Source organism: Temnothorax curvispinosus, unplaced genomic scaffold (assembly GCF_003070985.1).
Source record: "Temnothorax curvispinosus isolate PA1 unplaced genomic scaffold, ASM307098v1 QBEX01004731.1, whole genome shotgun sequence".
NCBI lineage: Eukaryota > Metazoa > Arthropoda > Insecta > Hymenoptera > Formicidae > Temnothorax > Temnothorax curvispinosus.
The window spans coordinates 280,030-294,866 of NW_020214511.1; the positions used below are offsets into that span (position 1 = coordinate 280,030).

Consider the following 14,837-nt stretch of genomic DNA (forward strand, 5'->3'; position numbering starts at 1 on the left):
AGGAAATATTTAACGTACTATGAAATAAAAATACTGAATATTCCGTTCCTTGTATTTCAAATTAATCTCGATAAACGATCTGCTACAACACATTTTGCGCTTTGTTTATTCCCATGTGGACCCATTAACGTCGTTAAAAATAATGATTAACTCCAGCCGATTGAGCATTTTGGAATGAAAATATTGTTACTTGAATTTTAATTAACGAGAAAATTTGTTTCAATATTTAATACATATACATATAAATGTATATTACTATTAACAAAGTTTAGCCGTTACAAGCAAATTTTATTTCTTTCTGATAATAACATTTAAATGTGTTTTTTTGTGATTAATATGTTAATTACCTTACTTTTAAAAAATTATTAAATCTATTAGTAAAAAAAAATAAAGTTTACCTTTATTTTGCTAAAAATTTAAGGCTTTAAAAATCTATTGGACTTTAAACCAAGTTTTCGCGTAAGTGATTGTTCGTTTCTTAAGGTTCTAAAAAATGTAACAAAAATCAAAATTATTAATATACATTCATGTATGTACATACCAGTTTCTCTCGAGAATCAAATATTAAATTGTAAGTTCAAGCTGTGTCTTAAGACGAATTTCATCAGAATTTATGACTTGATAATTAAAAATTATTTATTAAACTATCATGTCTCAAGATTGATTTCCAATTTCTTCAGCCAAGTTCTTCAGCAGAAACGCTATAAGTACGAGCTTTAATCGCCCGTATAATTATTTTACAAAATGTTTTCGCACGAGCGATCGCTCAATCGTTCATTACATAATTAGACAAACATCGGTCAATAAAATCGAGCAGAACGAACTAATTTTCATTTAACGCAAAATACTCGTGCGTTTCTGCCGAGACTACGATTGCACATGGCCGGAGGCTAATGGGAGATTACGCGAGGTAGTTCGGTTAATGGAAAGCACCCTAGGTCCTGCATTATACCCGCTTAATTCTCGGAACACCGATGAATGTTTCAGTGATCCCTGAATTGAACTTTTCTTTAATGTCGTAAAACGACTAAAATCGGCGGATTAGACGACGACGATAAAACGAACAGTATATAGCATCCAAATTTGAGATTCATTTAAATTTGTTTCGAGTGAGCAACTTTTCCCAAGAGACATCGAGAAAGAGAGAGTGTAAACCATATCTCGGCGCGAAGTAGCGAGAAGAATTATCCGTCGCTAAAAGTTTGCGAATGACGAATCTACCGTTTGGTCCGCGCGTTTCTGTAAGAAGTAGAACGAAATGGAATTTAGATGAATAGGGCCATTCAGTCGGGACTTACTCGAATGAAAGTGTCTTCTGTAATCAAAAGTACGCACCTTACGTACGTACGCTTTCGATATCACCGAGAAGAGAAAGCTTCGAAACAAAAAAGAAGAAGAAAGAAAGAAGAGAGATCTACATGAGAATCGGCAAACCAACTTGAAGATGAAGTTCGATAGAAGGCTCCCTCCTGATGGACCTACTCCCTGTAGATGCGTCCGCATGGATGCCGGCAATCGATATCGCCCGTACCCCCACCGACCTGGACCAAATCAATCCCCTTGAGAGTTACAACGCGCTCGCTCTACGCCCGTTTCGTTTCCAGACTCGTGTCGCCCCACACGTCCGATTCTACGTGGGGTCCATTCTGCATCCACGCGTTACCAGGATACGTCTACTAACTACCCTCTTTTTCCGTACGCGGTGTACGCGAAAAGCCACGGGCCACCCTCGACACACGTGACGTCGCGTCGCCCCCGTCATCCCCTAAATCATCATCTCGCAATAACGAGCGATAACGCGATCGCGTAATGCTGAATTTTATTCAACACGTTCATCGTAATTGAAAAGAGATGGCCACAAAACAAAAAATTATCTCTGCATATGCGATTTATACATATCAGATTAATATAAGAAATTAATTTCCGATTATGCTACTTTTCTATGTAGCATACAAACATAAATACACAAATAAATACAAATTTTAATTTTAACATTCACATATTATCATATTAATATATTTAGTTATAAACAGCCTAATCATGAATCAGAAAAGAATATAGTAAAATAAAAAGAAATATCGTTGAGTCATGCAAAGAAATAAAAGAGATTCAAGAGAATAAGTAAAATATAAGTATGATAAAATCCATGATTTTCAGACTTAAATTTTAATCTTTGTTTCAAAATCCAATTTTTATAATAAAAATAATTAAACTGCGTCATAATATACATACACAAAATAATAAATTCGTATAAAATATTTGCAATATTCTGCCGTTAAATCATTTAAAACAATGTAACAAATGTTTCTTTGTAAAATTAGTCGTTCCTTTCGTGTTTCCAACGTTTTTGTTAATTCGTAAACGAGACTCGTAACGAGAGATCGTTGGTATGCTGAGTCTTCCTTCACGTAGCGACAATATCAACGACGAGAAGGGCGCGCCGAAGGAGCGGAAGGGACGTTTTAATTTTGCACGCGACGACAAATTGCGCCCCTCGTTATTTAGGGTGGCTGCGCGTTTCTCTTCGGCATCTGTGCATTAGACGACGAAGTCGGATTGCGTGTATACGTGTACGTAAGCTCGCTGGAAGCACTTCTCGTCGCGTCTCGCGTCACTTCCTATTGCTTTAACACATCAACATTAGCTTGGTTAACTACGACCAAGTTTGCGCATGAATCGTACAAGACCTTTCCATTAGAAATGATTCGACTGCAATGTCTATCGTCAATCCATCTGTAAATGAGATGCAGATATTGATCGTATATTTCGCGAGTGGCATATTACTTTTGTCTTCTTACGCAGTTTTAATTAGTTTTAATTAATATTATAAATATATTATAGAATTAAGAGCGGAGAATATGTATTGTATTTCGTAACGTTTATTACAAAAGTACATTTATCTTGTTGTCTTTTTATTGCCTAATGCAATAATTGATAACTGATAAAAAAATATACTGAGCTCAAGTTAAATTAAATAAAATTGCAAATAAACATTGTTAAGAAAGAATATAGATTCAATAATTTTGTATTATTAACTGAAAGTTTATATATATATATATATATATATATATAACAAAAATACAAATAAATAACAAATAATTCTATTATATAGGTAAATTTAAGAAAAAAGTACCTAATCATAAAATCATAATTTTTTTTAATTTAGACAATATACTCTTTTTTTCAAGAAAGCACTTAGAAATTTAATTTCCGTTTGAGAACTAAAATGTACATGACAAAAGTAAATGTTTTTGCTATATGTTAATAGGATTTGAATTATTTCATAATATTTTTGATAATGCATTGCTTATTATTAATGCACGTATATCCTACACTTTTCAACCATCTCGCTGAACTGTCATCCACGAAGACATATGATATTGGCAAGATGCAGATGATCGCTTGCAAACACAGAATGCATTTCAAACAATGCGTACTAATGTACATAATACAATGTACGACAAGGATGTTGCTATTGAAGGAGGAGGAAGAGGAAGAGCGAAAAGCACACATGCAATATACATGCACGGAAGAGAGAAAGGGAGAGAGCATGGTGTTGGCTGAGAGAGAATGCAAACGTGTTTGGGACAATAATGTTCGAAGGGCGCACACAATGTCGAAGGCGGAGGAGCTGCCGGGAGTAGACGGACTATTCGCCGGGCGACAATCCTACGCGTGTATCTCAGAATGTTGTTGAAAGGGAGGTAATTAGTAACTGCGTGTGAGGAGCAGAAGGTGGCATCCCATTCCTCGCAAATACGACGTGTTAAACGAGATAAATTTAGAAACACTTAATGGTCAAACGCAAGATTTACTGAATGTTAATAAAAGTTGATACTCGAAAAAGTTTTATCAAAATTCACTCCCTGTTATAATTTCATCAAATTCTCTATTTAAATTAGTTTTTTTGCTTTAATTGTAAAGTCAAGACGTAATGGAATTGTGAGTATAAAATAATGCGTCATTCTAATATTACATTTGAAGAGGAAGATTAAGAAAAAGATATACTTTTTAGTCATTTAACTTACAATTAGATATGATTTTTGTTATATATTAGAATTTACGATAATTTTCGACACAAGTTATAATGTTCAAACGTAATTTAATAAATGGCAGGATGAATATCACGAAGAGAGAGAGAGAGAGAGAGAGAGAGAGAGACGTCTTTGAGCGTTTCATTATCGCCGCTTCGATAAGCATGCTATATTGTACCGCTCCATTCAACGAACGGTTAAATCAATTCGTTACCGAAGCAAATTGATAAGGATATAAGCCGTGGCAGAGTTACTGGCTGGAATATTCAAACGGAACTTGGTCGACCAACCACGCAATTTTAATAAGCGTCGCGTATAATGAGCCTAATATCATTATAGGGCATTCATTATGACATAATGAAAGCATTAGAGTGCGCTTAGCAACTTCGACGTTTCAGACGCGTTAATTGAGTTTTCTTTGAATATTTTTTTCTTTCCTCTCAGAAAAGAACGATTCTAATGTTTTAAATGTAAACTCGAACAAATTGTTTGCAATTTAATTTCATAATCAAATAAAATACTATATAATGCACAGTAAAAAAGATTTTAACACATTGTGTATTTATGTTCCAATCGGTCTACTCAAAATAGTTGTTAAAAATTTGTGTTGAATTTTTAACATATCCAAGTGTTAATTTAACATTATGTGGTTATGTTATTTGAATATTTTGTTAGTGTTAATATTTGTGTTACTTTTTGACATATTCACTTGTGTTAAAATAACACAAAAATTTGGGTGGACCGTTTGGGACATGTAAAATATGTTAAATTAACACAACATTTTTTACTGTGACGTATAAAGTATAGACATAAAAATACTAACAAAGATACTATTACAGTATAAGCCTTAAAGAGTTTAAATACAAAAAATAACAGTAGAAGGAAGAACGATTTTGAGTAAGATTTATCAATAGATACAACACGTACAGAAGCGTCATATGTTGTATCAGAACTAATTTTCCTTTTTAATATTTTCCTTTTAAATATTTCGATACCAACTCTCTCTCTCTTATAACACGCAAAATACTTATCAAATCGAACCTTGACGGATATAGTATTGTAGTACCTGTTACGTTCCACAGATGGCGAACCAGTCGTCCACTATCTCGTAAGAAGAAATCCATACAAAGGGTATAAGTAAGCGGCTAGGAGATCAGAAATTCGTGCCTTAAACTAATGAGTAAGGAAAATATAGAGCTTTGGTAACGCTTAGCTATGCTGAATTAAGCGAACTAATTTTTGAAGAGGCACAGGTCGTCCCAGGGCTGTGTGAACTACTTTTTCACGCGGCTAGGTGAAGCGATCTTACCTCACTATTAAAATATAAAGTTTTATTATGTATATAAGTAAAGATAGTGATAACATCAAAACTTTTCAGAATGAAAATCTGATGTTCAATATCTTTAAAATGTAATAGCACACCCGCCTCTACTCGACTGTATCTTATTATAATTTCTGTAAGCACAATTTATACCTTTATTTAATTAATTACATTGCTTTTAACTCTAGCAAATTGTTTTGCTACATTTTCATTAATTATAAGAAAAATAGAAAATGTTTTAATAAATATTTTATTCTGTTAGTATAATATGTAGAATTTAAAACATATGGATTATCGTACAATTTTTCATAGACTTTTTTAAAAACAATTTTATTTAATTCATTGAGAGAGGAAAAGAAGAGTATATATCACGTATATTTATGTTAATATAATCTTGACAATTTAAAATACCATTTCACGACTATTTCTGGTAAACGTTTCCGATAAGCGAGGAATCTTTAGTATACACAATTAGACTCTCGCTCATCGCATTAACACGTATCGCTGCTGAATTATTCAGTCAATCGATTTAAGATGCATTCTTGATTTACAGAGGCCACCTTTCTCTTCCAGCGCACCTACTATTTTTACTGCGTGACATAGGTCTTTCGTAATACTCAGAACGATAATTTCCGTGCTTCGAATTCCATGTGTGTATACCTCGTCGTGATTCACACACCATTCACGACCGGACGCGTCCCGCTAGTGTTAACAAAACATTTTCGCAAATATAGTTTATACTTCATAAAATTCCGTGGAGAGAAAAAGCGTTAATTTCTTCGAACGTGCCAATTCCTGTATCTGGAGTAATAAACAGAAGTAAGATGCGAAAATATTTTATTGTGGTGAAAATTCCTCGAGCGAGTAATAAATGATAGATTGATCTGTGCTATAAATTTCACGTTGCAATTACAAATATATAAATGTAACATTCATTGTATATAAGATTTTCTAAAATAATTCTGTAAAAAGTAGGTAATATCATTTGTAAGTAACAGTTATTGATATGTTTAAAAGAATTCTGTGATAATGATCCCACACAAAAGTATAAAAGCACATAACACATATACATATATACATTCGTCATTCCAAACAGATGCAGAACGACGTCGGTCTCATTTCTCGTTCCAAGATATCGATATATAGTCCCACATCCGTAACGCATGCACGCGCACATATACACATATATGCCCCATGCGTCTCGACTCGCGCTTTTATCTCGGCGACGTGTTCGGCACTCCGCCCGGCATTTTCCGAGCGGAGAACGTATTATAAACGCAAAAGCTTCGTAACGTAAGCTCCATTACGCACGCCTGCGTGCACGCGCCCGCATGTGTATGCGCTCCTTGAAAATCCGCTCGTGAAGAGGCCAGACGCGAATCTCCATCGAGACTTCGCTCTCACTTGAGCAGCGCGGTTGGAATGCCGCGCTATGCATTCCGAGCGCTCCTTTCTATTTTTTCGCCACGTTCAATTTTCTCTCCGCTTTTCAGATTTCTGCATTGATCGAAGGTCTAAAGGTCGTGGACCACGGCGCGTTAATATCATATATCGTATATTTATCGTAGCCATAATAACAAACAAATATAGATCGATGCAGAATGCAGCGTGCATGATATTGCAACGACGGATTCAATCGGCGGATTCAACATTTTCGTATGATGTCGGATTTGCGACTACAATTCCAATCATATCGCGCGAAAAAACTTTTGGATCCACCAATTTGCGATTCCCTATTGAAATCCACGATTGCAATCTGTAGGCGTGTATGCGTTGATTCGCTCTTTCATACATCGCTTCCCACACATCGCGCGGGCTATTCATAGTCACCTCGATAGTCACTTTAGTGTGCCAGACTATTCCTGGTCAAGGACAAAGACAGCGTGTATAATTACGCAGATTTGTTTTAAAAATTCTCATTAAGAAAGTCTAGCTTCTCTATCAACATAAGCTATTTATTTTTTACTTTATTGGACATATTATACTTAATATATATAGAAAATAAAGTATGCAAAAAGTACTTATATATAGAATATCAAAAGCAACGTCCCCTAGATCGTAGATTCTAGTATAGAGAACATAGTGTAAAAAATAATTAAACAATTTAGAACTTAGCCAGTCCAAAAAATGCTAAAATGGATATGTAAATAATTATATCTCATATAATTTTTTAAGTACAATAATTTATCATAGATATGTGCATAAAAGTTTATAAAATTGGAAATTAACTTATTTAAAACGTTACTAAAAATAACACAAATATGCAGAAATACACACACGATATTTACTTCTTATCGATCAGTTTAGAGGAACACCACCCTTCGCGTACCGTACCGATGCGTGCGATCGATATCGCGAATATCCCATGCCTACGATTTACGATAGTCTATTTCGGCCGGCATCCGCGGCACGATCGATAACGGGCATGATCCACGTGCACGATCCCGATCTTCTCGCAAGCAACGAGGCCGGTAGCCGCACGCTATCGCAATGCGGACATGGCGTTAGCGATCATCCACTATCATCCCTCGAAAATCCGATGGGGTTTCGTATCAGGGGTCATACATTGCAGGGGTCATCGCGTAGGCGGGAAGCTTCGCTTTGTAACGAGTAACGAGTTTGCGTCCCGAATACAACAAACCGGTTATTAAATTACTGAATGGAATGTAATAGAGCAGCACTACATAATGGAGAGAGTCGCCTGTGAGACAACACGTTTATTAAGTTTACACGATAGCTAGAGAATGTGCGGAATATCATTAGACAGATGGGCTGGTTTGTCAGACGGACTAACGCTGTATATCAGTTTACGTTGCGAAATTTGCGAAGATCGCAAATTATAATCGTTATTGTAAATCAAGACTAAAAAGATTAACAACGAAACGCCATACATTGAGTCATACATTGGTCATAAACAATTTATTTTAAACTTTTTTTAATTGTAAACTTTTTAATCAATACCAATTTCAAATTGTCGATAATTAAAGAATTTCAAATTCACACTTAATGTTAAAATCGACGGCCACTTTATAAATAGGTATGTTTAAAATTATCATTCGTCTTGCGCAATAATATCAAGAGCAGACACGGTATTGTCTCGCGCCAAGTTAACCTACGCGCGGAGCGAGACCGACCGTTGACTCTTTTACGCGACGCGACGAGTTGCGAGTACTCGAGATGTTGAGATCTCAATAACTAGTGAACGGATCAAGTTCTAAGCAGGCTTGATCGATAGCTTGGGGTTAATTTATAAAGAAGAGTGTTTTTATTTTTCCGCTATTATAATAACATAATTTGCAAGAATAGAATGTAGAAGTCCTGAAAGCTGCAGCGTTAAAAACTAGAAAGTCATATTGCTATACTATATTACATAAACGATCGTGGGAAAGGGCGATGATACGAAAGATAGCGCGATCGCACATCAATGCGGAGTGCAAGCAGATTAAAGCAAAGCGCATAAGCGCTTCTCTTGACGACACGAGAACTGGTTTCACCGATGCACCGAGAGTCCGTGAAACTCGCTCGCGGTGTGCGTATACGACAACGTAACAGAGCATGAGCGCGTTGGAAATTTCGCGAACATGCCGCTTCGAGATAGGGTCCGATTAACCCACGACGACCAAACGATCTCGCCGGCGGCCGGGGTTTCCAAAGTGCAAGTACAGCAACCGTAATTGCAGTCTACTTGCAGTTACCACCTGCATACGATGTACCGTATTCCCCACTCATGCGTGTGCATAAATTATGCATGAATACGAGCGGGTCTACGACCGCAAATTTAGGAGATTTGAAGAACAGAACGGAGCAGGACAAATCTTTTCCATCCAAAACTTTTTCTCACATAAAAAAATATAAGGTATATTATGTCTATAAATCTAACGCGTATCTTTTTCCCTAATTTCTTTATATTTTATTAAATACTAAATTGAATATATATACATACAGTAGAAACTGAAAAAAGGATTTTAAAGGGAGGCTACTTGTTTCAATAATTTACAATAAAAAAAAATATATCTTTTATTTATCTCTTTTCCCTACAGAATTTCTCGAATATCCCTCGTCAATGAAAAGGATCAAATCCTTTATTTATAACACAGTATTTCGAAACAGAAAACGAGGCAAGGCACTGGCTTGATAATGGATTCATCAAATTGCCTCTGAGAATGTAAATCCAAGACATTTTATCTGAGAACTTCGTACTTCAAGCTTAAATAATGTTTGAAGAAAACCGCTTCTTTCTTGGTAACGATGGGTCAACGACACAAAATTGCGTTGCGGGACGGCAATGTATGAACACTATGACATCATTTACAAACTTGTCTCGTAGCAATAAATTATCTGGAAAGACTGTGTACAAAATTATCTTTTTTTTTTTGTTTACTCTTTTTTAAAGATATTAGCACTTCTTCTTTCAAACATTATTTCTTTGAATTTAATTATCATTATTAAGTCATCTAGTTTTAATGTTTTCTCAAATAACTTTATTCTATTAAAGAGAATTATAATTGTATTATTAATAAAGTTATCTGTGTAACGTTTTTACGAAAAGTATTTCTTCGCTTTTTGTCAATATTGCATATAAAAGATATCCAGAATAAACGCGTAGTCAGCGTTATTCTGACGTCAGGACGTTTATCATTTAGGGACCGTCTACGAAACCGGGCAATTAGGCTTGCCGATTGAGAAAGAGAAAAACCGTTCGTGTTGGCATGCGAACGAAAGAGTCGTCGAACACGCGCATATGGATTGGATAAACGCATTCCAACATGGTGTCCTCGCGAAAAGAGCGAGGCACTTTCACATTATCATGTAAACGTCAAACAACTCGAATGTATTTAGAAATGTACTCATACCACTTTCTAGATTGCCGTTAATTCCTCCAAAAATCAATGCCTTCGAATATTGATTAAAACCGATCGATATATTCGTAAATCGATTGCTTTCTTTTAGATCATGTAAAATAAATGTCTTATCATAGTTTTTAAAAAATATGAATCTTTAACTCCTTAGGAATAAATTTTCATCATTCTTATATTTTATTTCGAATTGCAATTATTGTAATGAACAGTAAAATGTTCACAATTTGACTTCAAGTATTTATTATGTTCTTTAGCGTGCCAAATGATGTAAATGCGCATAATTCTGAAAAAAAATGTAATTTACGATTTAAACGAAAGTACCCGGTTACTGACATATTCGTGATTCGATGTCAAGTCCTTTTACGTCATATATATTTGATGTAAAATACCATAAATCTAAAAGATGCGATTGTGATATCGATATTCTATGAAATATGCCCACGTGGTAACTTTTATTATGATGGGATCATTAAAAGCTACTTTAAGTATTCCAACGGGATAAAAAAGCGGCGGTAATAAATAAGCCGACGCAAATTTGCATTCAGACAGCTACTGTAGCGTGACACACGCGTACTTTGTGTCCACGTGAATACGATGAACGCAAGATGATAACCCGTGGAAACCCGCTGGTATACGTGCTACTTTTTTAAAAATTTACATCACATGGAATATAATTTTTTTAAACGATCATTCTTCGGTTTATCTCATCGTACGAGCGTTCAGAAAACGCGCGCGTAAATGTAGAAACGAGCGCAAAATAAATACACACTTATTCGCGAGAATTGATCGTTCAACGAGAAGATATCGCGAAATAAAAAACGCGAACACCAAAACAATCCATCACTGGCAATCGCCGCCAAGCCGCGGGATGGATTACGCGTTTCATAACGCGTTTAATTTTTCGAGAGGAATTCAAGAGCGTTATATCTCCCTTGACGCGATAGATGAAGTGATTTATCTGGCGAATTCCTCGAATGAACTCGCTATTACTGCGAAGCTCTCAACCCTCCAACGGGTAGACGGACGGATGTTAACCATGACAAATGGACACATACCGCGTATCGGGAGTAACCCTTTCATATCACGATGTTTCTATCACACACCCTAATCGTAGTGCACAGCTCGCAATAGTCACGTTCCCGCGGTGAAAATAACTACCCCCGTGTGGTGCGTCTGCCCACACGCGACACCTACATTTTCATTCGCGTCCGCGGTAACATGACGAAGGTCCCGTGCGACCGTCACCGTGTCACCCCCCTTCCCGGTTCTCACTATTCCCGTACTCACGTAGTAAAATGTGTATTCCGCAACGCGATAGGAACCCCGTAGAATTTGTAAATTACGTACGCGCGCGCGCACGGGATTGCTCGTTTTGGGACCTGAGCGATAAACGACGAGCGATAAACGACAAAGTCGACGGGCAGAATGTACAAATGTTGCACTATGCTGCAACCGAGTGCGGTATCCCTAAGGGATGTTTGCGCGTGCAACCCCGATTATATTGCTGCAGGTTCCTGAACGCAGCTCGTTCGTTGACAACATGTGTATAGTTGCATAAATACAACAAACAGTTTCCGTTTTCACAGAAAGTAAACGCGTGACGTATTTTTCATCGTTCCTAGTTTTTCGCACGCATGCAGAGTAGAAAAAAATCATTATTTTTTATCTCTCTCTTTTTTCGAAACAAAGAACCTATTGCTAATAATTTTTCAAACAATCAAAAAGTATAAATTTATGAATAGAAAATCTGATTATTTTCTGTTAATTCTAGTAACAGATTACTCATTATGAAATATTTTGGTTACATCACGCTCTTATTCGTAGTCACGTTCTCACGCGCGACGCTACATTTATTCGTGATTTTTACGTCTCGGTGTTATCGTACAATGCAGTGGTATACCACATCTTTTGATCTTTACAAAAGGCTGGCGTCCAGGAGTGTAATCAATGCATAGTTACGGTACATTACCGGGCTGGTAATAATCACGTTTTTGAATCGAGTGCCGTTTTTGAAGCTGCGTGCTTTATGCTGCCCATCATAATGAGTAGGATACGAGATTGCAATAACACCAGTGGCTGCCTCTGTTCAGGTCAGGGCTGAACCGCCATGGGAGCAGCAATCTCTTATTAACAGGGAGGATCAAACGGTATCCGGAAAGCACGCATTTTCTGCCACTTACTTTCCCCATTTGTATACCTCTCTTACAAATATCAGTGTATTCTCTCTCATTATAAACTCTTAATAAAAGTTATAAATCTAAATCTAAATTTTGCTACGCGATCAAAGGTCCATAATTTTGCTCGCATATAAAGCTAGAGCATATAAAGCTCGCATATAAAACTAATCAACCGAATTTTCTTCAGTCTTTTCTACCCCTATTTCATATATAATTCTTTAAGATTTGGTTGATTAGACCCAGCTTTTATTTGTAAAATTATTTAATATTTGATCAATTTTTCTTATATTACAGTGTTCTATGTTAAAACCATTATAATTAAAATTATTTTTGCTTGAACTGCATACTTCTTAAATATACTTTAGATTGTTCAATATTTTACAATATCACCTGATGTATATCGCAAAATATGTTGATAAAAAATATACATGTTCTCTATATTTCTATATATCAGTAATAAAACTAGTTCAGCAGAAGCTCTCGTTATCTCTCTTTCTCCTTCTTTCTCTGAGATTACAACTGCACACGTCAACACCTTTAATGGCTTTAACGCGTCGTTCTGCCTTTGTGGCAATTCTTCCATGAAAGACATTGCGATAAGGGTAAAGCGTAAGCGTTAACGCCAGCTGGTTTGTCGTAGTTCGCCTTTGTCCTCGACGCGCGCAAAGAAAACCAAAGCCATTCCCCTGGCATTCGCTATTCTCCTTACCATCTGAATTATTAACGTTCGCATGAACATCGCTGCCCGACATTAATAGGAGGGCCTCGTACTTCCGCACGAATCTGGACACAAGTGCTTCGCATATCGGCGGCTCGCATGGTATGCGGTTATTCAACGGTGCTATGCAAAACTAAATTGGTCCCGCTGTGTCATAACCACTTTTCTTTCCTTTCACCGCTCTATATTCTTTATATTCCGTAATAGTCGTAATACCGCCAATAAAGAAACTTGATTCAAAATCTGAACTGTGTAGATTGTCATGAAATTTTTACATACGTATATCGTGATGTCAACTTTTTAATATTTATTTTTTTCTCTTTTTTTCTCGTGGTTCATTTAAGACTCGTCGATAGAACGCTCTATATGTTTTACTGTGCGCACACGTGTCGAGAACGTAACACGGATTTTTGACTAGCAGGTGGAAGCGTTCTACCGAAACGAAATTATTCACGTATGCGTGGAAAGTAATCGCAAGTCAATACGATTTCAGCTATCGCCACAGCGAAAAGGTACAATAATTTTAAAATCATTCGAGAAAGTGAAAAATTATCGGATTTTTTAAATCTTGTATTTCGTAATAACAAATATAAATATAATTCTCTATAATATAATAAGTATTATAAAATATAAATAATTAAGATGTAATATATCCATATTCCCCAAATACATGATTCAATGTCGCAAACACCTCTATGAAACAGTATTCTCATGACTGTGATACAGACTGTGCCAACAACAGGTTTACGTGATTAAACGGAAAAGCAGAATGCTGTTCAACTATTTCGCTAACATTAATGACGGGATGGTACTTATTATTTTCCCGGTAGACAAAAGCGTCCCCGTGCACGCCTTACGGTTTAACTATAAGCCCGCACCGGATGGCGGTCGCGGACAGATACGTAGGTGCAACTGCAGACACAAAGTGCCGGAAACGTGTTCGTCGTGCGTGACACGCATAGGTGACACGCACCACCGAATGTACGCGCGCGTATTCGCATGCCTGCGTCTACAAACCGTTAAAAGCTGCCCGCCGCGCCGTTTGGTGGTATCGCACGAAAATTTTGTGGAGAAAAGAGGGGAGATCGTTTAGAGTATTGCGCGCGTTTGGCGTGAATATTTTGCACGCGTCGATACGCACTGACAGCTGAGCGGCACGCTACGTCAAATGCGATGCACGGATTTCCGCGCTGTTATTCCTTCTCCCATTTTATTCGACAGAAATACGGACCGTCCCCCGCAACTGTGAAAATTGCAAAACACATTCACGATTCCGAACATTTTTATCGCGGTGCAAAAATTTACAACCAAATTGTAGAATTATTTTATATGGCCAACGCGCTTTTTAAGTCATGAAATGCAATGGGCTTATAAATTGGGTGTATAGGTATATCAAATGGTATTTTTTTTTGCTCTCTTTGTATATGTCTCTGTGTACATATTTGTGCACGTGATGGATGCTCATCGTGAGTGGAAATTATATGGCATTCCTCTCGAAACGAAGCCGCATACATCAGCACAAACATGCGTTAAAAATTACATTCTAGACATGAACGCGCTTTATCTCGGATTATCGTTTATTTACGCGAATAATTTGTGTAAATAAATATCTATCTAATTTTTGCTGATAAAATGTGTATCATAAAAAATTATAAAGTTCTCAATCATAAGGACAAACAAAGAACGAGACGTTATAAATAAACAAAAATATGTCAATCTTTAGCATAT

General features: G+C 36.5%; 1 protein-coding gene and 1 non-coding gene across 2 annotated transcripts in view; one reads left to right on the forward strand and one right to left on the reverse strand.

Annotated features, from left to right (window-relative positions):
• LOC112453837 (ras GTPase-activating protein nGAP) overlaps positions 1–14,837 on the reverse strand; it is a 296,057-nt gene that overhangs the window by 253,448 nt on the left and 27,772 nt on the right. The window lies entirely within an intron of this gene.
• LOC112453839 lies at positions 5,198–5,346 on the forward strand. The gene has a single exon (XR_003040667.1). It is a non-coding gene; the product is annotated as a U12 minor spliceosomal RNA (small nuclear RNA).